Here is a 27,583-nt window from a genome sequence, read left to right as displayed (position 1 = left end):
GTACGTATTTGTTTAACGATCTGTAATAGGAGAAAAAAAATTCGTGGCCTATAGGCTACTGTTTAAGAGGCACGCACCAGTAAAATTGCGAAGTATTATCTGCAAAACGCTCAATATAGCTGTTGGAAATATCGCGGCACCTCTCCCGACTGGGAGCGCTAATTATCGAGAGAGTAGCCCTCTTTCTCACACCTGCCTATTCCCCACTCGCGAACAAAAGCCAGCGCTTTTTCAGCCGACCAGGTACGTAAATGGCGCCTTCGGCAGTGGCGGCCAAGTGCAAACGACCAGCGGTCCGCGTGCAGCCCAGAGTTGTGTTGGTTTAACAAGTGGTTCAGTAGAATAGACGCCAGTGGCCGCTTGTTTTGTCGTTAATTTGATTGCACAGCAAGTGTTTAAAGCTGAAGTGGCCTGTGACGCTGCAATTGCGTGCCCCACGCCGACCCCTAACGGGTACTGCGGGTGTAAGTGGGTAGAACAATGGAGCGGGTAAATTCCGGTAAAACAACAGGTAACCGTTTTCAAACACGCCATCGCTGCCAAGCTTGATTTTTCAGTTATTTTCTTTATAGTTTTATCCTTCAAGAGTACATCAGGGTCAGTCTGACGCTGGTTTTTTTTTTTTTTTTTTTTTTTTTTAGTGCAGCACACGCGCGATCACACATTCACAGCCGGCTGCCAACAATGGAAATTCAGTAATGAAAGATACACAACAGAGTGCTGAACTTCGAACTTGTGAGGCCTTGTTGTTTAATTAATCTGACAGAAGTATTTTTAAGGGTTGCTGGAACCCAGGAGTACACATCGTGTAACTGTTGTGTCATTGGGTGTGAAGTACATTTTTGTGACAATGGCACGTAGGAATGACATTTCAGCAGTGGAATAAATGTTAAAGAACTGAGTCGTGAAAGTGACTTGCTTGACGAAAGTGATTCTGAAACTCCTGCTTCTGCAGCAGTTACAGACAATGTCGAAACTGATCAGTTTGCCGAATTTTCAGACAGCACTGAAGAAAGTACAGTCGTCCACGATAAGAATGGACGCTGTTGGAACACAGATGTCCATTGCAGAAGAGACAGGCCCGTTGTCGATAACACTGTAGTACATATTCCAAACGGATGGAAGCGATGAATGATTGAATTTATGAATAATTGAGACCATCTCAAAATATTGCTATAATACATGCATTTCATTAAGTGAATAACATGTTATCTAATTGAATTTCAAATAAAATCTTTTTAACCGGATCACTTTCAAGATTCATCATTGAGAGTTTTCCATGTGAGTTTTTCCTATGCCTCGAATTTTGGATGTATTCATACCAATACTGACTGAAAAAGTTACATGACAGAGATGAAATATAATGCTTTGGTGTATGATAGTCGAATTTCGTTATAAAATATACTGTATTCAAGTAATATTTCCAGCAAATAACTGACGGTCACTATGACTCTGGTGTTCATTTCGTGAGACGGGTTCAGAATTATGTACACTACTAGGATTAAAATTCAGTATGTGCAGTTGATACACCCACCTTCACAAAACTAGAGTGCGATATCCTTGACATCTGTTCAATCTAGAGTCTTAGAACACATTCTAAGCTCAAACGTAATGAGGTATCTCCAACAGAATGACCTCCTTCATGAAACCAGCAAGGATTCCGAAAACATTAATAGCGTGAATCCAGACTGGCACACTTCTTACGTGACGTGCTGAAAAACATGAATCAAGGCAGTCAGGTAGGTATGGTTTTTCTTGATTTCCTCAAATTATTTGCCCCACACCTACAATTATTAAACAAACTGCTATCGTGTAGGGTAACAAGCAAAAGCTGTGACTTGACAGACGTTTTCTTGGTAGAGAGAATACTGATTGTTATCTTTTATGGAGGGGCACTGAAAGACGTAGAACTAACTTTAAGTGTGGCCCTCAAACGTCTCTTGGCATCCTTGGTGTTCATGTTGAATATTAATAGCTTTTCAGATAATGTTAATTGCAACCTCAGATGTTTTTGAAGATGATATTGAATTACAGTTGAAAAAAACTGCATAAACTTTCAATCGAACCTTAAGAAGGTTTCAGATGGGAGCAAAATTTGGAAACTTGCTTTAATCGTTCATTCAGTAAATCTGTGCACTTCACAAAACGACGAATACAGGTATCCAATGAACGCTGTAGCGCAGGATTTGTGTAGAGTTTAGACACGGGTTGTGCGAGTGAGGGCTTATTTTAAATATCTTTTTTGTAATGGTAAGAGCCGGAGGGGAGTCGGTAGGTGCCAAACCACTTTACAAACATACTTTAAAAACAGGTTTGTTGTTTGTCTCTTCAAAAGTTTTAAACTTTTAAACACAGATGGTCAGTTCAGAATACTTTGAACGAACTCTGATAACCAGCCTTAAAGAACATCATTAACTTTACAACTCTGAGGGGTGACAGTAAAGTAATACTGTCAATAAACAATATGTACAAAAATTCCAAGAATCTTCAAATATGACAGTGTCTACTTAAAATAAATAATTGTGTCTCACAATTTAACAGGCTTCAGTGCTACGGAATTGGGATACGTAAGGTAATGGAATTTCAAACAAAGCGGCAACTAGACGGTGCACAGTAAACTACGGAATCGGTCGACAATTTGTAGATGAAATAAACAGACTTATCCCATCGTTTAGTAAGGAACTTGTTTTCGACTCCGACCTTTTAGGATTTGAAGAGGAAATGCATATGAGAGGTACCCTGGAAATAAAATGTACCAAGAGACTTGTATCAATATCGACTAACATTAATAGCTTAACGCATTTGTATGTGGTGCGAGAAATTGGAGCTGCTCTACTCCATACGATTCTTTCTCGTGTACGTGATCTTGTTAGGTCAGTTGGGAATATTTACGTCACAGCAAGCAAGAGTGAGAATATGGGCTTTAAGAGACGTACCACTAAGATGTGAGCATTGCTTTTGGCTTATAGCTGGTCAAAATAACTTGCTTTTGCTTGGTTCCTGGTCCGTGTATAAAAGTCAAACTCCCTTATAGCAAATTATCCCTCCTGAAAAGTGTGAGACATTGCAATTCAGACCAACTGGGACCAGTGGTAAAATTCATCCTCTGGATGTTTGTTTTTTCCGTGCCTGTAAAACATATTACTGCACTATCTACAGCTACGCCTTAAGGGACAGCCAGTTTCACGATAAGCCACTCGACAGACCGTTTCGCGTTCGGTTGCATACCGTCACATTTGGTCAGTTCTCTTCGCCACATTGCACCAATACGATTCAATACACAGTATTTAGAAGTGGAAACCTAGCTTAACGTCCTGCACGGTTTGTGACTCCTAAGGAATTCGCCTTAGATCTTGATAGTGCGAACATCTGTGGGGCGCCATTTTTTATTCGTTGTTGATGGTGCAAGTTAGGGTTTGTTTTGAACATTTCTTGGGTGTTGGCGACGTCCACTTCGTGAAGTGTAACACTCACATCCCGTAGAAGGTAGATCTCTGCACATTCCGGACACTCGTCTTCTGTCGCCCTCCTGATGTGCATAGTGAGTCACAAGCAGGAAATATTTTTCCTTTCGTAACTGTCAACGGAACATTTTCAGATGAGCCTTACTGAAGACTGAACTTGCGAACTCACATTCAGCGGGTTCCTTGTGAGATAAGCAACTGTCACTGGAAGATCTAACCTACACTACCATTATCCTCTACAATCTACCTATCCAAAACTAATGGACAGCACAAATACACAGAACTCACTAACACATAACAAATAATTCAGCTCGTAACAGAATAACTTATGACTGTTATAGAATGGTGAACTTAAGAGGGTCATTCAACAAGTAATGCAACAAATTTTTCGCCCGGTTGATTTCGGTAGAAGAAATGCTGAATTTGGTATGGGACATTGTGGAATATTCATGCTTCAGGCTCGAATGTTTCATTATGTTCCGATAGGTTTCAGCGCTATACGTAGCCTTAAAAATTGGCGTCCGTAACGGAAGCGCGTATCACGCTGAGTATCATTAAGTTTCTTTTGGCGACAACCACAGCATCGCAGATATTCATAGCATCTTCCAGTATGTCAAAGGAGACCTAGCAGCAAAGAAAATCTCGGTGAGTTATTGGACAAGGCGTGTCATCATCACAAGTGTAACGTCCCATTCGAAAAATTATAAATGACTGTGCTGGTAAACGTATACCAAATTTCCTTTTTCTGACGGACACACGACCAGATCGTCCGCTCAAAACTCTGGCATCTCTCTCTCCACATCCACTACTGCTGGCGGCCCTTCTTCAACTGCCCAACGCTAAGCGTTGTTCACATTCAACTGCCCAACACTACACAAACAAATATTCCAACAATGAGGCCAACCAGCCACAGACTGCACACAGCGCAGTCAGCGATTTTCATACACAGCACTACACGGCATTACCAACATAAAAACCTTAACAGCCCACTTACAGAAGGTCGTGCAAACCTGTCCGATATCAGGCGTGCCGGCGGGTTGCACACAATTGTGACCATGCAATGTTGGAGCATTCGGACGCTCTCATTCGAGGTGATCGACGGATCACCTGGTCATCTGGAGGTCTCTGTTGATAGTGCTGAAACACTCGTCAACAAGTCGGGGTACTCAAAGCTATGTGCCCGCTGTGTTCCTCGCCACCAAACAGAAGACCATAAAGAGCAACTAAGGACCATCTGTGACCAGTTGATGGCGTCCTACTAGGCTGATCGTGACCATTTTTGTCGAACATCATCCAGGCGATGAAACATGGTTTATCACTTCGAAACGGAAACAAAACGGCTATGCATGCAGCGGCGTCACCCAGTCTCTTTTAATTATATATATATATATATATATATATATATATATATATATATATATATATATATATATATATAACGTAAAATGAATAAACGAAAATGGGGAAGAAATGGCTTTAAATATTTTTGTTATTTACTCTTTCAATACGAACTTTGTTGTAGAACCCCTTTTTTTTACGTGTGGTAATAAAAATTCATTTAGACAGAAATAAGCACATTAAAAATTACGTGAACTTTAGCAACCCTCTCATGCTGATAAATTCAAACTAACTGATTAATAACATTTATGACTTTGAAAATTATTTAAATTAAATTTTTTACGTATTTCGACCTTGGCACACATTTTCTAAATGCAGTGGGTTTTTAAATATTTACTGAATTCTTTCCCGGCGTTAGCTATGGAACACAAGACTGTCTCTGTTAGCATAAAATGGTTAAGTATTGCCAAGCCGACCTGAACGTTTAATCATCATTGACAAAACACACTTCACTATACGTTTAAGTTATTTGCTTGAGAAATTGAAAGAACCAACAGATTAACAACTTCAACGTTAGTTATCCGCCTATGAATGCACAAATGTAAAACCAGTAATAAATTCAGTCAGCCTCAGGATCGCTGTAAAAGAAAAATATTTTGTAATTCACTGCTAATTTTACTTGCTCCCTATTTACGGGTTTGGTTAATTTTATAGCAGAACAACTTTTTAAATGTGCCGCCGCTGCAAATCGTTCGGTCGCGGCACAGCTCAGCAACACCAACGATAATCGCTAAAAGTGCTGAAACTTCTTTAAAGAAATATTATAGATGACATGGGCAAGCTAATTTACATTATTAATACACAATTTTGATAAATTATAATGTATTTAGACAACAGCAATTAAAATTACACATCTTTATAATTACTCCTCTAATGGCGGCTAAAGGCAGATACTGACAAAAGAAGTCTACTCATGCATATAATGCTACGTCACAGGTTCCTCTCTCTCTCAGCTCTCGAGGAAGACGACAAAGATGGCACATTATGTAGTGCTATTTATACTATTGCTGATTATTAATATCTCTTTGTAATCTTACAACATTATTTTCCTCTGTGGCTATATATTACATTTTTTCATCGCAGATATTAACATATTTCGTAATTACATTATGAGTATAGAAATATTACAATCATAAATACATCGAGAATATTATTACAGAAGATATTACAATAATAACCAACGCCCTTTAAACAAAATTAAATGATATTTTTGTGAAATAATTACAGTACATACGAATTGCTTCATAGCGGCGTACATAGTACAATTAAACGTGATTTCGGTTTATTAACAGTGTGTGTGCTGCCAGGGAACGTTACACTCTCCTCCGAAGAAAACGTTGAAAGCGGCACGCTGAGCCGGTAAAGTCATGGCGCCGTTGTTCTAGGACCCTGAAGGCGTTATTCTATTTGATGCCCCCCACAAGACACAACGCTCAACTATGAACTGTTTTGTGCTGCCCTCAGGAAATTAATGAAACAACTTCAGCGTGTTCGTCGCGACAAAAATACAAATGGACTTCTGCTTCTCCTACTCCATGGCAATGCAAGGCCTCACAGGACTTCATTCGACTCTTCTCCCTCATCCACCCTACAGCCGAAATCTCGCAGCTTCCTACTTCCACGTGATTGTTCCAGTGAATAATACATTCGACGGTAAACAGTACGTGGATGATGGGGAGGCTATTGTTGCAACAAGCCGTTGGCATGAACCCGGACCAGTGGTAGTACCTTGCGGGCATTGCGGCCATACAGGCTTTCCCGTTAAGACGCTTTAATACCGTCACAGTGAACGGAGATTATGTTAAAAATACGGTTTAGCAGCCAAAAGGGTGGGAAATAATATGGTGTGTGGAATCCTGAATATAACCAACCTGCTTCCAGGAAAAAACGTATTGCCTTATCAATTAAACGCCCATCGTGGAATCTATCGACGAGCTTTAATACCACAATAGATTAAAATATAACAGTTATGAAGCACAGTCCGGCTGTTCAACAATGTAATTAATGTAACTACCCTGACACAATTCGACACAGTAGCAGGCAGCAGCCTACTTCACCTACCTTGGCACACGGCGCGTCACTGTAAGTTACTCCGCCAACAAGAAGTACCAACATTATTCTAAGGGATGAGGTCCATTGAAGCACATAACTTTGTTCTCAGTAAGATTTTGCAGTAAGTAAGATCTTCTGTATTCCTCATCCCTGGCTATGAACTGCCGGGTTCTTCTAACACAGGCAGACTACACCGTGACTCTCCAAGTAGATGATGTCCCAATCCAGCTAGCCACATCCCACATCGACTGCTGTGACTCTGAACACCACATTGCCCATCTCTATGGCACCCTTTGTTCCAGTCTCGTGCTTGGTGGCAGTCAATGAACTCACTCTTCCCCATCAGACTGGGCCCGACAGCGTGTACTTTGGGCCAGCAACGCCGAACCAAAACAAGTGCAGCCAGTGACTATGCAAGGCACAGCACTGCGCGAGAAAGTGTCTTCCCCAGTACACGGCGACCCCGGGAAGTGCATCAAGCACACACTGTTGCTGGCACTCCGAACAGCAGACTCATCCTCTGACCCCGGCACATCCTGTGCCAATACAATGATTCCAAGACAGTCTCGGCTGTCACACTGAAACCTGGACCTCGGCAATGTGCCGCAAGAAAATCAGCCACTTCCACAGCAGTTTCAGCACTGTCCTCAGGCGGTGTAACCAGTTGCTCTCCTTACTCCGCCCCACTACTGTTGTTTCTCACTTTCTTGGAAAACCAGGAGTGGCGCTGTAGCAGAGCATGCGCCGCCGAACGCTCTCTCTGGTGCGAGTGCAGCACGTCATCAACGGAGCCGCGACTGGGTGAGCAGCAGAGCAAAGATGCGAGCAAGGAATTTTAATTTCACGGCCCACTGCGGTAAAACAGGGTGAACATAAACAAATGAGGTTAATAGAAACCAACTTCCAAGGAATGCTGTCTTGTCGGAAACAAATGAGGTTAATAGAAACGAACTTCCAAGGAATGCTATCTTGTCGGAAAAAAAACGGGAAACTCATTGAAATATTTATGTTCTACGGTTAGTAATGAACCAAACTAACGGGGACACTCGGTGACACTCTGTGACTAGCATCGGATGTGGTGCTGAATATGCTTGCTTTGAGCCCCAATCTAAATAGTATTGTTTTAATTTAAGTAGCAGATAACCAACTTTTCTATACTGTTTCATTAACGGAAGTTTCAGTTTTATAGTGTAGTGTGATCTAATTTGTGTTTCGGCTGACTGAAAAAAAAAATGGTTCAAATGGCTCTAAGCACTATAGGACTTAACATCTAAGGTCATCAGTCTCCTAGACTTATAGCTACTTAAACCTAACTAACCGAAGGACATCAGACACATCCATGCCCGAGGCAGGATTCGAACCTGCGACCATAGCAGCAGCGCGGTTCCGGATTGAAGCGCCTAGAACCGCTCTGCCACGGCGGCCGGGTGGCTGACTGAAAATATACGGTTGTGTTCTCAGAATTTACGGGGTGACAGAGACAGTATCCGCCAGTTTTTCTTCAACACAAGACCAAGAATATGGTAGGAATGAAGAATCATCTGATACTACTCTCAGCCAGGACATTAAGCTGCCACTGAAACATATTGAAAATGTAACCTATCATTAAGTTTATATGCATGTAAAATTTGCTGTGCACAGCGGAAGGCCGATAAAATACGTTTATTTTAACAAATGAGGGGTCATTTGTTAGTGTCAGCGATGTTTTCCTTTATTTGTGGGTCTACATTTTGCAGCTGCAAAGACATAATTTTTAAACATGATCTCAATGACTTAATCAATTGAGAAACGAATCGAGTTCATCAGTTTAATGTGACCGTCGAGTAATTAAAGATATAATGATCATTATTTGGACAGCAGGATAGGCAACAGCAATTCATGCAATAATTTTAGTTTTTTATTCCACAGAAGTTTTTAACCATATGCTACCTTAGCGCCAGTTGAAAGTTTCTGGGTCATGTGGTTGACTGTATAGGTATCCTATACGCTGTTAGCTTGAGTATTCGCTCTTTCACTACCCAGAGAGTGTTTAGTCGACATTGTGTTAACACATGTTCAAACGCGATTTCATTTTTCTACAGCAGACAGCACCACCGCCTTGGCACTTGCATGTAGGGGCATTTCTTAACATGTACCATGAGGTATCCTGCTCACTCGTCTAATAAACGGTGCCTAGGAAGCTATTTTCCCGGATACCTAGACTACAATTCAAGCAATCCTTATTAATGGAGTTTAATACAGTAAGTAAAATGAACAATACCTTGTAAGAGGTATGCGATGTATGCGCTGCCTGCAGCAGGCAAGACTTAGGAGAGTCTCTAACCAGAGAGCAGTATGTAGTTAGTTGTTGCTTGTCGCTAGTCGGCAGTAGTCGACAGCAGCATGCGTGAGTCGGCAGTAGTCGACAGTAGTCTGCGTGAGTCTGCAGTAGTCGACGGTAGTCTGCGCGTGTCGGCGCGTGTCGGCAGTCTGCTCTGGCCGGGACTCTGGAGGATGGGTATTATTGTAGAAGGTAAAGAAGCAGCCTTGCGCATATCTAGTAATGTATGTTAACTGTCATCCAATTTCCTTAAAAAAATGCCCCAATAATAATTTTTATAATATAAAGTAATTTTTTTTTAAAAAAAGGCATTCATTTCAATTTAAAGATTTTATTCAATGGATTTTCTTTCCTTTCATGAATCACAAAGCATAGGACAGTATTGCACGGAGCTGAGCCGAAAATTTTTTAGGTAAGAGCAGATATATTCGCAGATTTTTATTGAGGTAAGAATTTTTGCTTTTTTATTCAGAGTACAGGGCCGTGGCGCAGCGTTGCTGTCGTCATAAAATTTACCAGATTACTGAATTTTTTGTTATTTCCGGTTTCAGGAATTGAACGTTGTGGTTACATCAAATGTGAATGCATTTCTGCACGGAGACTATAAATGGGAATCAATTTTGTTCAGAGGTTACAATATTTTAAAATTCATTTAATTAATATTTCCGTGGGGAGGTTACAATCTAACTTCGCATTTTCACAAAGAGGTGTCGCAAGCAATTGGTGACATGCAAATAATCAATGCCCTTTGGTATATACAATGTGAATGCAAGCAAAACACAAGAGTTCGTAAGTCACGGCTAAAACGTTTGGATGACGACTCGTCTTCAAGTGCCGCCGCGGCTAGGCGGAGCAGCACTTCATATTCTTCGTGTAGCGACCGCTCCTGTCGTGGTGTCGTCCTAGGCAGCGTACTGCTAGCTGACGTCGTCTCACAGCCCTTTCTGTTGTAACGCTCCAGTGCGACGTATGGGCGCTTGTCGTTATGCCGACACATAGCTGTCCTAATGATAAGTGGTGCATTCAAGTTCTAAGGCCTCCGATTTTTTTTCTAATTAACTACTCACCCGAAATCGGTGAAACTGGCGTTACTTCTCGACATAATCGCCCTGCAGACGTACACATTTTTCACAACGCTGACGCCATGATTCCATGGCAGCGGCGAAGGCTTCTTTAGGAATCTGTTTTGACCACTGGAAAATCGCTGAGGCAATAGCAGCACGGCTGGTGAATGTGCGGCCACGGAGAGTGTCTTGCACTGTTGGAAAAAGCCAAAAGTCACTACGGGCCAGGTCAGGTGAGTAGGGAGCATGAGGAATCACTTCAAAGTTGTTATCACGAAGAAACTGTTGCGTAACGTTAGCTCGATGTGCGGGTGTGTTGTCTTGGTGAAACAGCACACGCGCAGCCCTTCCCGGACGTTTTTGTTGCAGTGCAGTAAGGAATTTGTTCTTCAAAACATTTTCGTAGGATGCACCTGTTACCGTAGTGCCCTTTGGAACGCAATGGGTAAGGATTACGCTCTCGCTGTCCCAGAACATGGACACCATCATTTTTTCAGCACTGGCGGTTACCCGAAATTTTTTTGGTGGCGGTGAATCTGTGTGCTTCCATTGAGCTGACTGGCGCTTTGTTTCTGGATTGAAAAATGGCATCCACGTCTCATCCACTGTCACAACCGACGAAAAGAAAGTCCCATTCATGCTGTCGTTGCTCGTCAACATTGCTTGGCAACATGCCACACGGGCAGCCATGTGGTCGTCCGTCAGCATTCGTGGCACCCACCTGGATGACACTTTTCGCATTTTCAGGTCGTCATGCAGGATTGTGTGCACAGAACCCACAGAAATGCCAACTCTGGAGGCGATCTGTTCAACAGTCATTCGGCGATCCCCCAAAACAATTCTCTCCACTTTCTCGATCATGTCGTCAGACCGGCTTGTGCGAGCCCGAGGTTGTTTCGGTTTGTTGTCACACGATGTTCTGCCTTCATTAAACTGCCGCACCCATGAACGCACTTTCGACACATCCATAACTCCATCACCACATGTCTCCTTCAACTGCCGATGAATTTCAATTGGTTTCACACCACGCAAATACAGAAAACGAATGATTGCATGCTATTCAAGTAAGGAAAACGTCGCCATTTTAAGTATTTAAAACAGTTCTCATTCTCGCTGCTGGCGGTAAAATTCCATCTGCCATACGGTGCTGGCATCTCTGGGACGTATTGACAATGAACGCGGCCTCATTTTAAAACAATGCGCATGTTTCTATCTCTTTCCAGTCCGGAGAAAAAAAGTCGGAGGCCTTAGAACTTGAATGCACCTCGTAGATCGTCTGTAAGGAGTGTGCGGTATGTGACGTTTTTTGTCGGGGTTTTGTGAAAGACTCCTTTATACCTTCCGCACCAAAACCTTTGAATGAACTCCGACTCACATATCAGCATTAGTGAATACAGTAACTTCAGACATGTTCGGAAAGTTATGAAACGGGTTTGTCTATATTCTGGAAATTTGTCATACGTCTCATGGAGGGCACACTGAATACTTACGAAAGTGAAACGAAAACTGCTTGTAAAAGCTATTCTAAAATGTATCCAAGCTTTTAATTGCATGTATGTAAACGATATAATATCAGATGCTTGTGATTAAAATAAAACCTTTGTAGTCGTATGACTAGGTAGAATTTACTGCAGGTTTTTGTCTTCTGGACAGCGTAAAATTTGATTTTGTAGAAGGCATAGTCTTTTGAAATCAAAAGTATCTTTTTGAAACACCGTATACTATCATAAAACGATACCTAACGCGTAATTTGTATCAAACGTCGACATTTTTTCTGTATGAAAAATCTTAGATTCCTATTGTCAGTTTGCATTTAATTTTTTATACAAGCATTACTTCTCCCATCGTCAGGTTTTCATCTCCCAACAGCAAAAACTGGCCACCAATTTTAGCGCTTCATTTTCTAACGTAATTTCCTCAGCATCACCTCATTTAATTCGATTACGCTCCCTTACCGTTATTCTTCTTTTGTTAACATTCATTTTACAGCGTCCTTTCGAGAAGCTATCCATTCCGGTTAATAGATATTCCAAATAGTTTGCTGTCTGAAACGGATTTTCATTGACATCATCAGGTTTATACACGTGCCTCCTAAGTTTCTCATTACTAGACGTTTCAGAATATATTTAACACAAAAATATCTGAATGAATTCTAAAGGTAAAAGTCAACAGCTCACAGTGAAATGTGGAGTACGACACATATTGCTCACAATACAGAGAAATGTGTTTTGAGAACATTGTACCAACACAACTTCCACTAAGAGTCGTTTGTTGAGCCGGTTGTTCTTGAGTTTCGTGTGGAAACGCAGATATATTGAACGGTTGGTTCCGTAGCCTTAACAACCATTTTTCGTTTGTATCCGATGGATTCGCCGTTACCTGCATCTACATCCGCCACCTACGTCACCTTGTTGCCAGACTTCATTCCCTGCTAAAAGGCACACCTCGTGTCTCAACAATGCGGCGCTCCTACAGCATTCTCTGTAGCTCCATACACATAATCTTATGTTTCGTGTAATTCCTAAAGGCATTTTCCTCTTCTTGTCTGCTACTCTGGTGCAGCACAATTGTTAAATTTTACAGTCTACAATGCGTCACTACAAATGGATTGCGATCTTCATTTACGCTCATGTGCCTACATTAACTGCGATAAGACAAATACACTCCTGGAAATTGAAATAAGAACACCGTGAATTCATTGTCCCAGGAAGGGGAAACTTTATTGACACATTCCTGGGGTCAGGTACATCACATGATCACACTGACAGAACCACAGGCACATAGACACAGGCAACAGAGCATGCACAATGTCGGCATTAGTACATGTATATCCACCTTTCGCAGCAATGCAGGCTGCTATTCGCCCATGGAGACGATCGTAGAGATGCTGGATGTAGTCCTGTGGAACGGCTTGCCATGCCATTTCCACCTGGCGCCTCAGTTGGACCAGCGTTCGTGCTGGACGTGCAGACCGCGTGAGACGACGCTTCATCCAGTCCCAAACATGCTCAATGGGGGACAGATCCGGAGATCTTGCTGGCCAGGGTAGTTGACTTACACCTTCTAGAGCACGTTGGGTGGCACGGGATACATGCGGACGTGCATTGTCCTGTTGGAACAGCAAGTTCCCTTGCCGGTCTAGGAATGGTAGAACGATGGGTTCGATGACGGTTTGGATGTACCGTGCACTATTCAGTGTCCCCTCGACGATCACCAGTGGTGTACGGCCAGTGTAGGAGATCGCTACCCACACCATGATGCCGGGTTTGGCCCTGTGTGCCTCGGTCGTATGCAGTCCTGATTGTGGCGCTCACCTGCACGGCGCCAAACACGCATACGACCATCATTGGCACCAAGGCAGAAGCGACTCTCATCGCTGAAGACGACACGTCTCCATTCGTCCCTCCATTCACGCCTGTCGCGACACCACTGGAGGCGGCCTGCACGATGTTGGGGCGTAAGCGGAAGACGGCCTAACGGTGTGCGGGACCGTAGCCCAGCTTCATGGAGACGGTTGCGAATGGTCCTCGCCGATACCCCAGGAGCAACAGTGTCCCTAATTTGCTGGGAAGTGGCGGTGCGGTCCCCTACGGCACTGCGTAGGATCCTACGGTCTTGGCGTGCATCCGTGCGTCGCTGCAGTCCGGTCCCAGGTCGACGGGCACGTGCACCTTCCGCCGACCACTGGCGACAACATCGATGTACTGTGGAGACCTCACGCCCCACGTGTTGAGCAATTCGGCGGTACGTCCACCCGGCCTCCCGCATGCCCACTATACGCCCTCGCTCAAAGTCCGTCAACTGCACATACGGTTCACGTCCACGCTGTCGCGGCATGCTACCAGTGTTAAAGACTGCGATGGAGCTCCGTATGCCACGGCAAACTGGCTGACACTGACGGCGGCGGTGCACAAATGCTGCGCAGCTAGCGCCATTCGACGGCCAACACCGCGGTTCCTGGTGTGTCCGCTGTGCCGTGCGTGTGATCATTGCTTGTACAGCCCTCTCGCAGTGTCCGAAGCAAGTATGGTGGGTCCGACACACCGGTGTCAATGTGTTCTTTTTTCCATGCAGGTGAGCGCCACAATCAGGACTGCATACGACCGAGGCACACAGGGCCAAACCCGGCATCATGGTGTGGGGAGCGATCTCCTACACTGGCCGTACACCACTGGTGATCGTCGAGGGGACACATAATAGTGCACGGTACATTCAAACCGTCATCGAACCCATCGTTCTACCATTCCTAGACCGGCAACGGAACTTGCTGTTCCAACAGGACAATGCACGTCCGCATGTATCCCGTGCCACCCAACGTGCTCTAGAAGGTGTAAGTCAACTACCCTGGCCAGCAAGATCTCCGGATCTGTCCCCCATTGAGCATATTTGGGACTGGATGAAGCGTCGTCTCACGCGGTCTGCACGTCCAGGACGAACGCTGGTCCAACTGAGGCGCCAGGTGGAAATGGCATGGCAAGCCGTTCCACAGGACTACATCCAGCATCTCAACGATCGTCTCCATGGGAGAATAGCAGCCTGCATTGCTGCGAAAGGTGGATATACACTGTACTAGTGCCGACATTGTGCATGCTCTGTTGCCTGTGTCTATGTGCCTGTGGTTCTGTCAGTGTGATCATGTGATTTATCTGACCCCAGGAATGTGTCAATAAAGTTTCCCCTTCCTGGGACAATGAATTCACGGTGTTCTTATTTCAATTTCCAGGAGTGTAGTTAGGCAGAGAGAGATTGGACAGATTTAGGGACAGATGGAAGACAGCCGATAAAATGATAAAACAAAAAATAAAAGTAATCGCTTCATTGTTGACCAATGAGAAATTCAATAATCGGCGGGAGAGCGAATAAACGGCTCGCTTGACCTCCCCTTCTCTCCGTGATGTAATGAGCACGTCACGCGGGACCCGCATTTGAGGAGCAATGGCGATTGCGCTTTGTTTTGAGTGCTTTTAGTGGCTACATTCATTAGCACCCACACATTTTCGGTTTATGATTTATATTTTGATATATCTTCTGTGGCGTCTCAGGTGTAAAATATTTAGTAATGTTTAAAAATTATTACTACGTTTGCTTGTCAAGTTAATATCGTCAGTAACAAAGCCAAGGAAAAATAAATCGAGATCGCTCTGAACATCTTTGCCGCCTCTCTAAATTTGTCGGGAGCCGCACTTTATTAGCTTTCCTGAGGTTTTTACGTCAAAATGAGTTTCATACTCTTAGCTAACATTTTCATTTGTAGGCTTAGACAAAGTGAAAACCTAACTTCGTTTCACGTGGAGTCTAGGCTGACATTAAATGTGGTGGCATACGCACATGCTGGACGCATTTCACCAAGGCCGTTGAGGTCATAACAAAGTCGATGTCCATGACATAGTAATTTATCGCAGAACTAGTTGTTGAAGGAAGATGCAACTTGAAAAATGTCAGATTCTCTCACATGAAGAGCAGTCTATTTCTAAACGTGACATACAAAGGTACACAGAAACAGCATGTTTCTAATTATATAATCATCACGTCTCATGTTGCCACAAACTCTTCCAAACAGAAATAAGGTTTTTTTCTAGTAAAGGAATGAGTGTAGGATTCAGATGGTATGAAATAGGAAGGAAAGCTTTCAGATATTTTGTGTATACTTAGTGCCAGTTTAAAGCAAGGCTATATGAGATACCAGGGGCCTCTGGTTCAAAATTTGTACTCGTACTGTAAAAAGAAGTTAGTGGTGAAAACTGCCCCAGGCGAATACATAATAACGAAAAATTTCCAGTAAGCAAGAGTCTGCAAGCGTGTCTAGATAATTACAAATCTGAGGAAAGGAGCTGGCACTTTCATCTGTATCAAATATTGTCGTAGTTAGTGTAAATGTATCTGAAATGTGAACGTTTCGATTAAGTCCCGTAAGAGCTAACTTGTTTAATGAAATCGAGGAACTTTGCATTACATTCTTAATAGAAAATCTTCCTTTCGAGCTACACATTAGTTTCGTTTTTTGCTTTTCAGCCGCCAATACACAAAAATTTTTACCACTTTTATCAATTTTCAACTGATTTCACGGATTGTTTTCTAAACTTTAACTGTTTAATGGTTAATTTTTTTCACATATAATACCCATGTTACGCGGTTAAATGGTGTCCTCTGTTTAATACCTCAGTACAAAACAGATGAATTTTTTTGTATCTCTGGCCCCTTTTACCAATGGGATGTCAAATAATTTGCGACTTATAGTATCTAAAAGTTACATTATCAAAGGAGAAAGTAACAAATTTCATGTTTTCTACTTAGTTTAATAGTTAGCATATTTTTATCTAAGTTCTAACAATAAAATAACACTAGTTGTTTCTGGTTTCACTGAAAATTTTTTTCAGATCTCAGGAATTACTTTAAAAAGAAGTGACTTGTCTCATCTTTCAATATTTAGAATTGGAATAAGATTTATAAATGCACTTCTCCTACAGAGGAATGACTGCGTAGTGCTTATTTTAAAAGAAGAGACAACTTGTTTCCACGAACACTGGAATGTATTTAGTTTTTAAAGTCTTATGAAGAGCATAAAATAATGTGCTCATCACGCGAGTGGTCTTTTCCTTCGTAACAGTCCCCTCCCTCGTATTTCTATACACTATTCCAAACAGTACCACATTAATCTGTGCTTCCACAATGATGTCACTGCCAATTTAAGATCTGCCTGCTGTTGACAATGGAAAATTCGAGTAGGACATACTTCCACATTTACAAAGAATGCTAATCCAAGTCTATTATCAAGAGAAAAATCGGACCCAACATTCAGATAAATGGCTCTGAGCACTATGGGACCTAACATCTGAGGTCATCAGTCCCCTAGAACTTAGAACTACTTAAACCTAACTAACCTAAGGACATCACAGACATCCATGCCCGAGGCAGGTTCACGAAAATGGTTCAAATGGCTCTGAGCACGATGGGACTTAACGTCTATGGTCATCAGTCCCCTAGAACTTAGAACTACTTAAACCTAACTAACCTAAGGACAGCACACAACACCCAGCTATCACGAGGCAGAGAAAATCCCTGACTCCGCCGGGAATCGAACCCGGGAACCCGGGCGTGGGAAGCGAGAACGCTACCGCACGACCACGAGATGCGGGCCCCGAGGCAGGATTCGAAGCTACGACCGTAGCAGTCGCGCGGTTCCGGACTGAAGCGCCTAGAACCACACGGCCACCGCGGCCGGTTAACCGTCAGATAAGTTATCCACTCAACGAACGAATGTTGTCCATCGCTCTCGAATAGATACCGTATGACGCTTACGATATGAACGTCGTGTTCCAGCCGAATGAGTTATAACGCTCGAACAATTGTGGTATGTGGACGGAAACACGTAAGATACTGCAGATGCTAGAATAAGAAAGAAAAAAAATAATTATAAAAGGAATACCGGTACTGATGTCGTAATACCCATTCTGTGAATTCTATAGAATTGCACCGTAACGTTAAATGTAAGCTGCGCCTCTATTTTAATCTTATATACGTGGTCCAGTCACGTTAATGTGACCATCACCTGTGTTCGACGCCAGCCCACGCACAGACGGCACGGGGCACCACAAGCAGTGGGTGGTATATAAAGCGTGTCGGGTGATGCGCAACCAGAGCATTCGTTGGTGTAATGTGGAAACTCAGCAATTTATTTCATCTCCAAAACAACATGATCACTGGCTTTAGGGCCAAAACTGGAATTGCGTCCGAAATGGCTACCTTTTCAAGCTTTCACGTGCCGACGTGAATAACGTACAGCGTTACATGGCAAAATGGCGCTACCGAAAACCTACGCCAAGGCAACTGTGGAGCAACATGGGCTCACAGATGACAGAGGTGAACGATGGGTGTGCAGTTGTGTGCGGGTGAATAGATGTGCAATTGTTGAGCAACTGCCCGACTACATGGACCAAGTGGTTAAGGCGGGCCGCAAGATGAGAAGCAGGCCCGTGAGGTGACGCAGGGAGCCTCACGCCAAATTCCTCACGGCAGTGTGAGTCACGGCGACAATCATCGCAAGTTGGATCGCACTTTCAATACGCAGTTTGCTGAGGAACTTTGGCTCTGGCAGAGATGGCGACTACTTCTGCTATGTTAATAGATATAAGCTCAGAATCGGATTCCGATTTTGAGTTTGAGTTCGAAACGGTGTGTTACATCGATTTGGTGAAACAAAAAGCAGAAAAAAGAGCGTACATGAAACGATGACTAAGTCATGGGGAATTTGCTTTAACTAAGGAATTTGATGACGAAAAATTCACAAACTATTTTAGATTAAACCGTGATCAATTCCAAGAAGTGCATGGTCTCATCAGGAATGAAATTGACAGACACGGGTGCAACGCTACAAGGCCGATTGGAAGTAGCTCTTCCTCCATTTCGAACTACCAACAGCCAGAACCACGGTGAGCCTCGTAGTAAACTGCGTACAGGAGACTGCGGTTCGCAGGGTCACCAAGCGCAGGAACCGCGTCACGTCACGCTGCGCTCTAACGTGCGCAGGACCATTCAGTTGTGTGGTTCGCAAAACTTACCGTGAGTCACCCTGCGTCACCTCACGGACCTGCGTCTCATCTTGCGGCCAGCCTAACAATAGTGTCTCCGCAACGACCGTCCAGCGAACGTCGCAGGCACCTGGCTCCTGCACCCACGCTGACTACTGTCCATGGGCGACGAAAGCTAGAATTTGCACACCAGTACCAAAACGGCACATCCACTGAGGGGGGAACGTGGCCTTTTCGCAAGTGTCACGTTTTATGCTCTATCGGACAGATGGCCGTTGGCGTGTGCAGCGTGAAACGTCTGAAACCAACACAATGCAAAAATTTTCGAAAGACTACAGGCCGGAGGGAAGTGCGGTATGGGCTGGGGAATGTTTTCGTAGCACTCCATGGGTGATCCCGTGATTCTGGAAGTCACGATGGATCAATTCAAGTATGCATCTGTCCTCAGGAATCGTGTCCAACCCTACATGCAGTTTGTTTTTCCTCGGCAAGATGGCATCCACCATCAGGACAATGCAACTTGTTAACAGCTCGCAGTGTACGTTCGTTTTTCAGAGACGAACAGAATGAGTTTACCGCACTCCATTGGTCACCGAACACCTCAGATTAAAACCCAGTAGGAATCTGTGGAGCCACCTCGATCGGGCTATTCGCGCCATGGATCCTCAACCGAGAAACAAATCGCTGTTGGCTACGGCACAGGACTCGGCGCGGCGCCACAACCATGTCGGTCCTTCCAGAACCGCACTGATTCTCTAACACCACGCCTCATAGCGGTACGCGCAGCAAAATATGTTTATTCAAGTTTTGAAAAGTATTCTCAATAATGTGACAGGAGAGTTTACATCGCTGTGTACGAAACAGGAAATAGGAAGTGCATAACGACGAGAACCAAACTTCCCTCTCTTACAAAACTGTTAAGGCTTTCGTGGCCACTTGTTGACAAACCGCCTATTGGCTTCTGTCTCGGGTTCTTCGGCCGACGTTCATCTAATGATTTTGCTGACGTTTCGCCAGCATGAGTGGCTGGCATTGACAAAGCTTCACCCTCCATTGTCGGTGGTGAACTGGAGCCGAGCTCGCGGCCGCAGACTGTATGTACCTGGTGCGCCAACGTCCGAGGGCTTCTCCGCGGTCATTTCCGATGTAGTTCTCCTCTTGCTACCTGCGACGGTCGTTCGCTGCAGTACGGGAAGCCAGGATCCGTTTACCTTAAGGCTTTCCTCTTTCTTGTTGAAACTGTTCGCGTGTTTTTGTATTTCTACAGCTTCTCTGAACAAGCGCGTGTGATAGTGCTTCTCTACAGCCAGAACTTCCGTGTCGGCGAATTTTATTACGTGGTCGGTCTCATTCAGTGCGTGCTCTGCCACGGTCGATTTCTCCACCTGCCTCAACCTGCAATATCGCTTATGCTCTTTGATCCTGGTGTTAATTAATCGTCCAGTCATTCCGACATTAACTTTTCCGCATGTGCATGGTATACGGTATTTTCCCGACATTGCAAGTGGGTCTCTTTTCTCCTTCGCCGATCTAAGACACGCTTTGATCTTCCTTTTCGGTTTGAAAATCGTCTTTACGCCATGTTTGCGCAATATACGGCCGATTCTGTCCGTCACTCTGGGAATATATGGCAGAAAGGCCGTACCCGACATTTCTTTTTCTGGTTCCTTACTTCGCCGAGTGTTTGGCTCTGTTACACTTCTAATGTAATTTGTGGAGTACCCATTGCTCCTCAGAACAGTTTGCAGGTGTAGCATTTCTCGTTTGAGGTGTTGTGGCTGACATATTCGTCCTGATCTCGTTACGAGCGTACTTATCATGCCTCTTTTCTGGCTGAGGTGGTGGTTTGACAGTTTGTGCAGGTATAGGTCCGTGCGTGTCTGTTTTCGATACACGCTGTGTCCCAGGTTTCCGCCGTCCCTTGTGATCAGCACATCTAGAAATGGCAGTTTCTTGTCCTTTTCTACTTCCATGGTAAATGTTATGTTGGCATGGAGGCTGTTCAAGTGTCTTAGGAAGTCACCGAGTTGTTCTTCACCATGGCTCCACATCACGAAAGTATCATCGACGTACCTGTACCACACCTTAGGTTTGCAAGTCGCCGAGTCCAGTGCCTGTGCTTCGAATTGTTCCATGAAGAAGTTGGCCACCGCTGGACTGAGAGGACTACCCATGGCGACGCCTTCCAGCTGTTCGTAGGAATCGCCATTCCACGTGAAATAGCTCGTGGTGAGACATTCATGGACGAGATTTTTTATGTCTTGCGGGAACATGGAACCGATGTGCTCCAGAGCGTCACTGAGTGGCACTTTCGTAAATAACGAAACAACATCAAAGCTGACCAGGATGTCGTTTGGTGCAAGTCTCAGTTTCTTCAGCTTCTCAATGAAATGTCCTGAGTCCTTAATATATGTGTCGGTCTTCCCCACGTGTGGCTGGAGCAGAGAGGCCAAGTGTTTTGCCAGTTTATACGTTGGTGAGCCAGGAGCGCTAACGATCGGTCTCAGTGGAACGTTGTTCTTATGGATCTTGGGTAATCCATACAGCCGAGGTGGTAGGGCTTCTGTGTTGCGCAGGTTTCCCTGTATGTCCGCCGGCGATGTGCATGTTAAAAGAATCAGTACTATTTAGCCTTAAGAAGTACCTAGGGTAGCTAGCTACGTGTCAGTTAATCCACTGACGTCTATGTAGAAGGGCTTACGGAGACACTTGCAGACCAATACGTTTCGCGTGCAAGTTTTATAAGTCCATAATAGTATAAAAGACTGTGGTTTCCTTGCCAAACGAATGGTTTACGTATGAGAACGACGTTTATGATCGTGTCATTTTCAGAACGCTAGTCACCTTAGAGCACTGTTAAAGATGTAGAAGTTACACCAAGCGGTCGTATGGCCCTACACCATTGAAACAGGTCATGGCTGGGATGTGATCTGTGCGTGTCGCCTGTATTGAAACTGTGCAGCAAGATGCGTCGGCGTGGGTACGAGAAAGACTGACAGAATGGTGCCAACGTGTTTGGACGTGCGCACGACAGCAGCTTGAATGAAGCTGACCGAATCATTGGTATATCGATGCAGGCTGTCCAACACATCTATATGGAACGTGCAACAGCCGGAAATGTGTAACATGGCGTAAGAAATGTCGTAATAGCAAGATCCTAATTAACGGAAAGCAGTGACCGGAGCGATCTTCCCAATGATAATCGCTTTGAAACCAGAAAGGTCTTGCCGTTCTCAGTGAATACAGGTCCTTCTCAAACAGTTGGAGATTGAGTTTTATGACATTTTTATTGATTATCTCACAGACGTCCAGAAAAACTACATGTATTCATTGGGTCAAAAGGACAGAAACAGATTGTAGCAGACTGGAAGCATGTATCATGGTCACATGAGTGTCAGTTTGGTCTCTTTTCAAATAGCGCAAGGCGTCGACAGTATGGGAGCCCATTGATGCTAAGGTAGGTCTGTTGTTTTGAGAGCTGAGACGTTTCTTCAGAAAGTACACATATTTTTCTTATTGACGTCAAGAGCAGAGTACTCTAGTGCACCACCCATATTCAATTACATTAACATAAAGATAATTCAAATCGATATTGTAAAAAGACGGATATTCTCCCAAATATACTAGCAATCCGTGTTATACGTATTTATTGCGAAAAACAGGAGAGGAGAAAACACGCCGGCTGTTTTTCAAGAGGTAGCTCCAAAGGCTATAGATACTACAGACTGTTCGTGACGTCATTATACTAAACCAACCACTAAGTCAAATGATTCGGGGCAAGAAGTCGAGTTTCTGTTATTACGCACTGCGTGGAGTGGAGTTGACAGTTACAGATTTTTTCATTTATAACTGAAATTGAGCATTGATTTTAACAGTAAAACAATTTGACTTATTGCTATTACACTAGTAGCGCATTTAACCTAATTTCTCCGAAATTCCTAAGATTAATACGATGGTTATCGTTTTCACATGTGACCAGGTGAAACGCACTGACAGTTCTGTTTACAGGCAAAAGAATTACGGTTATTCCGTGGATGCTTGTTTTTGTCGCAGTGTGAACCTTTTAGTCCCCAGCTTCCACAGGAGTAAAAGACATATCAATTTGGCAAGCAGCATTACTTTTCTGACGTTTCTTTAACAAAAGTGTGAAATATTTTCTTATGCTTTTTTAAGAAATCGAATCCTTTCATATTAGTAATGCCCGGTTTTTTCGAAAAATATGCGTTTACATTTTATGACTTTTGCCACTTATAGTGATGCTGGTATGTAAAACAAGCAAACCAGTGCCAGTTTACACTAAAAGAATCTCCTGCGGGAACTTTACTGGTTTTATTGGTAAAATTAAGAGTCTATATCCATTTTTAGTTGTGTATGACGCAGTCAGAAGCAGATTTGTACCACTAAAGACTTTGTTAATGGTCTATAAACTCAATCAAGTGGAGTGTTTTTCAGTGCTGTGATTAGTCGTTGACGAACAAAATATCAATCTAGCAGTCTGAAGCTGCTTCCAAGAGATTTTGGTACACATTTATATTGGTATACCTACTAGAGCAAGCGGCTCTTCCACTGTAATAAATAAAAACTGTGATGACATTCCTCATCCTGTTTCTTACACTTTGTTTTTGGTTAGGAAACTGATCAAAAAATTGGAGAGTCACTTTGACAAATCTTACCATGACCTAAAGTTTCGAGTACCGGTATCTTGAACAGAAAAAAAGGAGGTGGCTTGTCTAATACATCGAATGACCATGTTTATCTGCGCAAAAAGGTCCAGAAAGTTTTAGACCAATGTCATTTTCAGTGGGAAAAACACTTAGAAAAATTAGTTATCTCAGCTTCTCAGGATGTAAGGAAAGATGTTTTCCTTCAGCTGAATAAACGTATTTCAAACAGTTCTCTCCTTCATAATCACATTCATCAACTGAAAAACTCTGTATTCATCGAGTATTGTAAAACAAGGCTACCTCATGAAGTGAAGCTCCACAGCGAGAAGGCTCATCATGCTCTGATTATAAGTCTTCACACAAAAATAGTTTTGTTTAATAATCAGTCATTTTGCAATTCTTTTGAAAACAGAAGTATTCACATACGTGGTAGCACCTACAGCAGCAGCAGTCAAGTCACCTACAGCAGAGCTGCAATTTTGTTTTCGTTTATGTGAACTAAATTAATGAATTTGAGTGTCATTCTTTAACCTTCCTCTGTATTTTTCTTAAACTCTGTTGCTGGCAAGAGTGAAAGTAATGCTTTTTTTCAGCGTGTAATTCAGAATATCAATTTCCTAATTTCTGTGCCTTAAAACTGTGTCGTCATCATAATTTTAAGATGACTGAGCTATTTTTCATCTTCCTCGTCATTCAGTGCTTCCACGGCAGCAAAAATTGGATTTAATGAAGTTGATTCTAAAGGATCTGTGTTAAGTGATACAGTAATAAATTTAAACAGTAAAAGGATATAAGTTTTTCATTAATGCTGTTTTTCTATGACGAGAATTTTAATAAATTAAGTTTTTCTGTTGTTACCAATAGTTCTTTCATTTCTCTTTTGTGTCCTAAGGGATCTGTTGACCTTTTTGGCACCAGGCAGGGAAGAGTAAATTTTCAGTCACCAGCAACAATTTGTCCATGACAGCTCACCAGAAAAATGTCCGCCCCCGGTAGCTGAGTTATTGTACTCGCTTCGGCGGTACATATACTAAAACTGGAACGATACAGAGAAGATTAGCATAGCCCCTGCGCAAGGATGACACGCCGGCGCGGTAGCTCAGTGTGTTCGGTCAGAGGGTGTAGCTCCCCTCTGTAATAAAAAAACTGAGTGAACGGATCAACGAACAACCTGAACGAGTGTCATCGGACGTCCTCCACGAACATAGTCAACGAACAATATAGAACATCATGAGATTAAAAAAAAAAGTGGTCAGCGTGACAGACTCTCAATCCTAGGGGCCCGGGTTCGATTCCCAGCTGGGTCGGAGATTTTCTCCACTCAGGGACTGGATGTTGTGTTGTCCTAATCACCATCATTTCATTCTCATCGACGCGCAAGTCGCCAAAGTGGCGTCAAATCGAATGACTTGTACCTGGCGAACGGTGTACCCGACGGGAGGCCCTAGTCACACGACATTTATTTTTACCAGAAAATACAGCATTCTTTGTATTCTAATACATACCACACAGCCTATTGCAGATCCTAAAGAAGTTAATGCATTTTTATGAAACTGATAACGGTCCTGTTAAACAGGAATTGTTTACCTCATAAAGAATTTTCCACTGAGGCAGGGTACTTAAAATGAATCAAGTGTTTTTTCACCAGAACTGAACAGCAAGACTGTTATGTAAAGCAGATAACCATAAAATGTGCAGAATGCTTTTTAAGGCGCTTGGAACTCTTCACATACTCCCCAGTACTTCTACTCCTTAACAGTTTTTCTTACAGCCAACAAAAACAAGCTTCAGGAGAATGGCGATGCACTCAGTCATAGGACAAGAGAAAGGAAGTAATCTTCATGTATACTGTGGTTTTCTGCCCCGTGTTCAGGGGAAGTTATGCATTGGGAATTCCTATTAGTTTAAACGAAAAAATCACGTAACTACCCACTTTTCCTAGAAATTGCCTGAAGATCTAGATAAATGGATAAAAAAGTTCAGTCAGTTCCGTGACACGTAAGAGTGCGCTTTATAAAGTTGAGTGTCAATTAGAAATTAGAAGATGGAAGGAACTTTTTTTATAAAAACAGGGGTGATCAGGTAAAGATCAAGCTACCAGGACGAGATAATCAGTGACTGTTTAACATATTTGTGGAGACAGCATCTTCTTTCAAAGTAGCAACTTTCTTTTTAACTTTCATCGTTATGTTCAATAAAATTCTTCAGGGTATCAGACCGCATCGTCGTAATTTAAAATGCGCCAACTTTTCGGCCAGCGTTGCAGCTAGCCTTCATCAGGGCCTTACGTTAAACTGCTAAATGAAACACACTTGGTTCCTTAAATAGCTGCACAATAGCTGTCGACAAGGGAGAAGACTAATAGGGAAGAGGAGAAGGAGGCACAGAGCATTGCTGTGTTACCATATGTACAAGGGGTCACCGAACGTATTGGCAAAATTCTACGAAAAGCCGACATCAAACCAATTTTCCGAAGCAATAACAAAATATCAGACATGCTCGGTTCTACCAAGGATGCAGTTGACAAACTACACACAGCTGGCGTGTATGAAATTGGTTGTGCGTGTGGATTAGTCTACATAGGTGAGACGGGACGTCCGATTAGCACAAGGCTCTCGGAACATGAAAGATATATCCGCCTGAAACAACACACTAAGTCAGCAGTGGCGGAACACCGAGACGAGTGCGGGAAACCAATATTTTTTCAAGAAGCCCGCGTCCTGGCGAAACAGCCTCTCACTTTCAAAAGAAAGATGAGAGAGGCGATAGAAATAGCCAAAATACCCGCCAACATGAATAGAGAGGACGGGTACAAGCTTCCGAGGTCTTGGCTGCCTGCTATAGCAGGGCTACGGAGCGGCGGCAGAGCCGTGGCGGCCCATGCAGACACGCGGAGAGCCGCAGTAGTGGTCGCGAGCACACAAAGCAATGGCACGCCGCAGCCGGCTTCTGGACAGCATGTAAACAGTGTGACGTCACAGCCATCACCTGTTCGCTATTCGTCCGTCTCCTCCAATGGGGTGGATTAATATAAAGACCAATAGAAAACAGCTATTTCAGCCAATGACAGATAATAAAGGAAACACCAATAAAGCATACCTTTCACTCCTCCTCCTTTTACAGCCAATCAAGTAACGACACGGTTTTCTCGTGCAGCTATTTAAGGAACCAAGTGTGTTTCATTTAGCAGTTTAACGTAAGGCCCTGATGAAGGCTAGCTGCAACGCTGGCCGAAACGTTGGCGCATTTTAAATTATGACGATGCGGTCTGATACCCTGAAGAATTTTATTGAAGATGACAACGGCCGCGGAAGCCTACGCTTACACTTCATCGTTATATTTAGAAAGTGTAGGCATGAGCAATACTAATCAGTACAGTGGTAGATAAATTAATGTTAATATTGGTACAGATTAAGGTCTATAGTTAGCTTGTCTTTTGTTAATGTAAATCTTGACTCATTCTACATCACAGAAGGCTGTCCTTCTTCATGGGATTTTGCCTCAGATCATAGTTTGCTCTTTGTACTGCAAACTGAAGTAATGACCTTCATATATACCTAGAGAAGTATTGTCTTGCAGCCTACAGAATAGACAAATGGACGGAAATTTCAGTTGTACGGTGTGCTATTTCACAATCAGTGCAGAGATGTTTCCATGAGTTGAGAGTTATGATGTATGTTGGTCCTTAGAAGTAAAATTTGATGAGAGTATAGATTTTAAGATGACTGAACGTTAATAGCCTACTAACTACAAGAGTTTTCTATATAAATACAGATGCTTACTTTGCGTAAAAAAACAGAAATCATGGATAAAAAGGATTTCATTTCTTAAAAAAGCATAACAATACTTTTAACATATATTGTTGAAGAATCGTCATTTTGTCTTATACTCCTGTGGAAGCGGTGAACTAAAAAATCATGGTGAAAGAAAAACAGGTATTCGCTGAAGAACTTTAATTCTGTTGCTTGTAAAGAGAACTGTCAGTACTTTTCAGCTGGCCACGTGTACAAACGATAACTTTTCTGTTAATATTAAGCATTTTGGAGAAATTAATTTAACTGTGCTACTACATGGGTAACAGCAATAAGGTAGG

At 43.1% G+C, this 27,583-nt stretch overlaps 1 non-coding gene across 1 annotated transcript; it reads left to right on the top strand.

The window, feature by feature from the left end:
* The first annotated feature begins 24,496 nt into the window (after positions 1–24,496).
* On the top strand, positions 24,497–24,599 carry LOC126163344 (U6 spliceosomal RNA). The gene has a single exon (XR_007535233.1). It is a non-coding gene; the product is annotated as a U6 spliceosomal RNA (small nuclear RNA).
* The last annotated feature ends 2,984 nt before the right edge of the window (positions 24,600–27,583 follow it).

Source organism: Schistocerca cancellata, chromosome 2 (assembly GCF_023864275.1).
Source record: "Schistocerca cancellata isolate TAMUIC-IGC-003103 chromosome 2, iqSchCanc2.1, whole genome shotgun sequence".
NCBI lineage: Eukaryota > Metazoa > Arthropoda > Insecta > Orthoptera > Acrididae > Schistocerca > Schistocerca cancellata.
The sequence above is the reverse complement of the archived record's forward strand: the minus strand, read 5'-3'. Positions and strand labels throughout refer to the sequence as shown.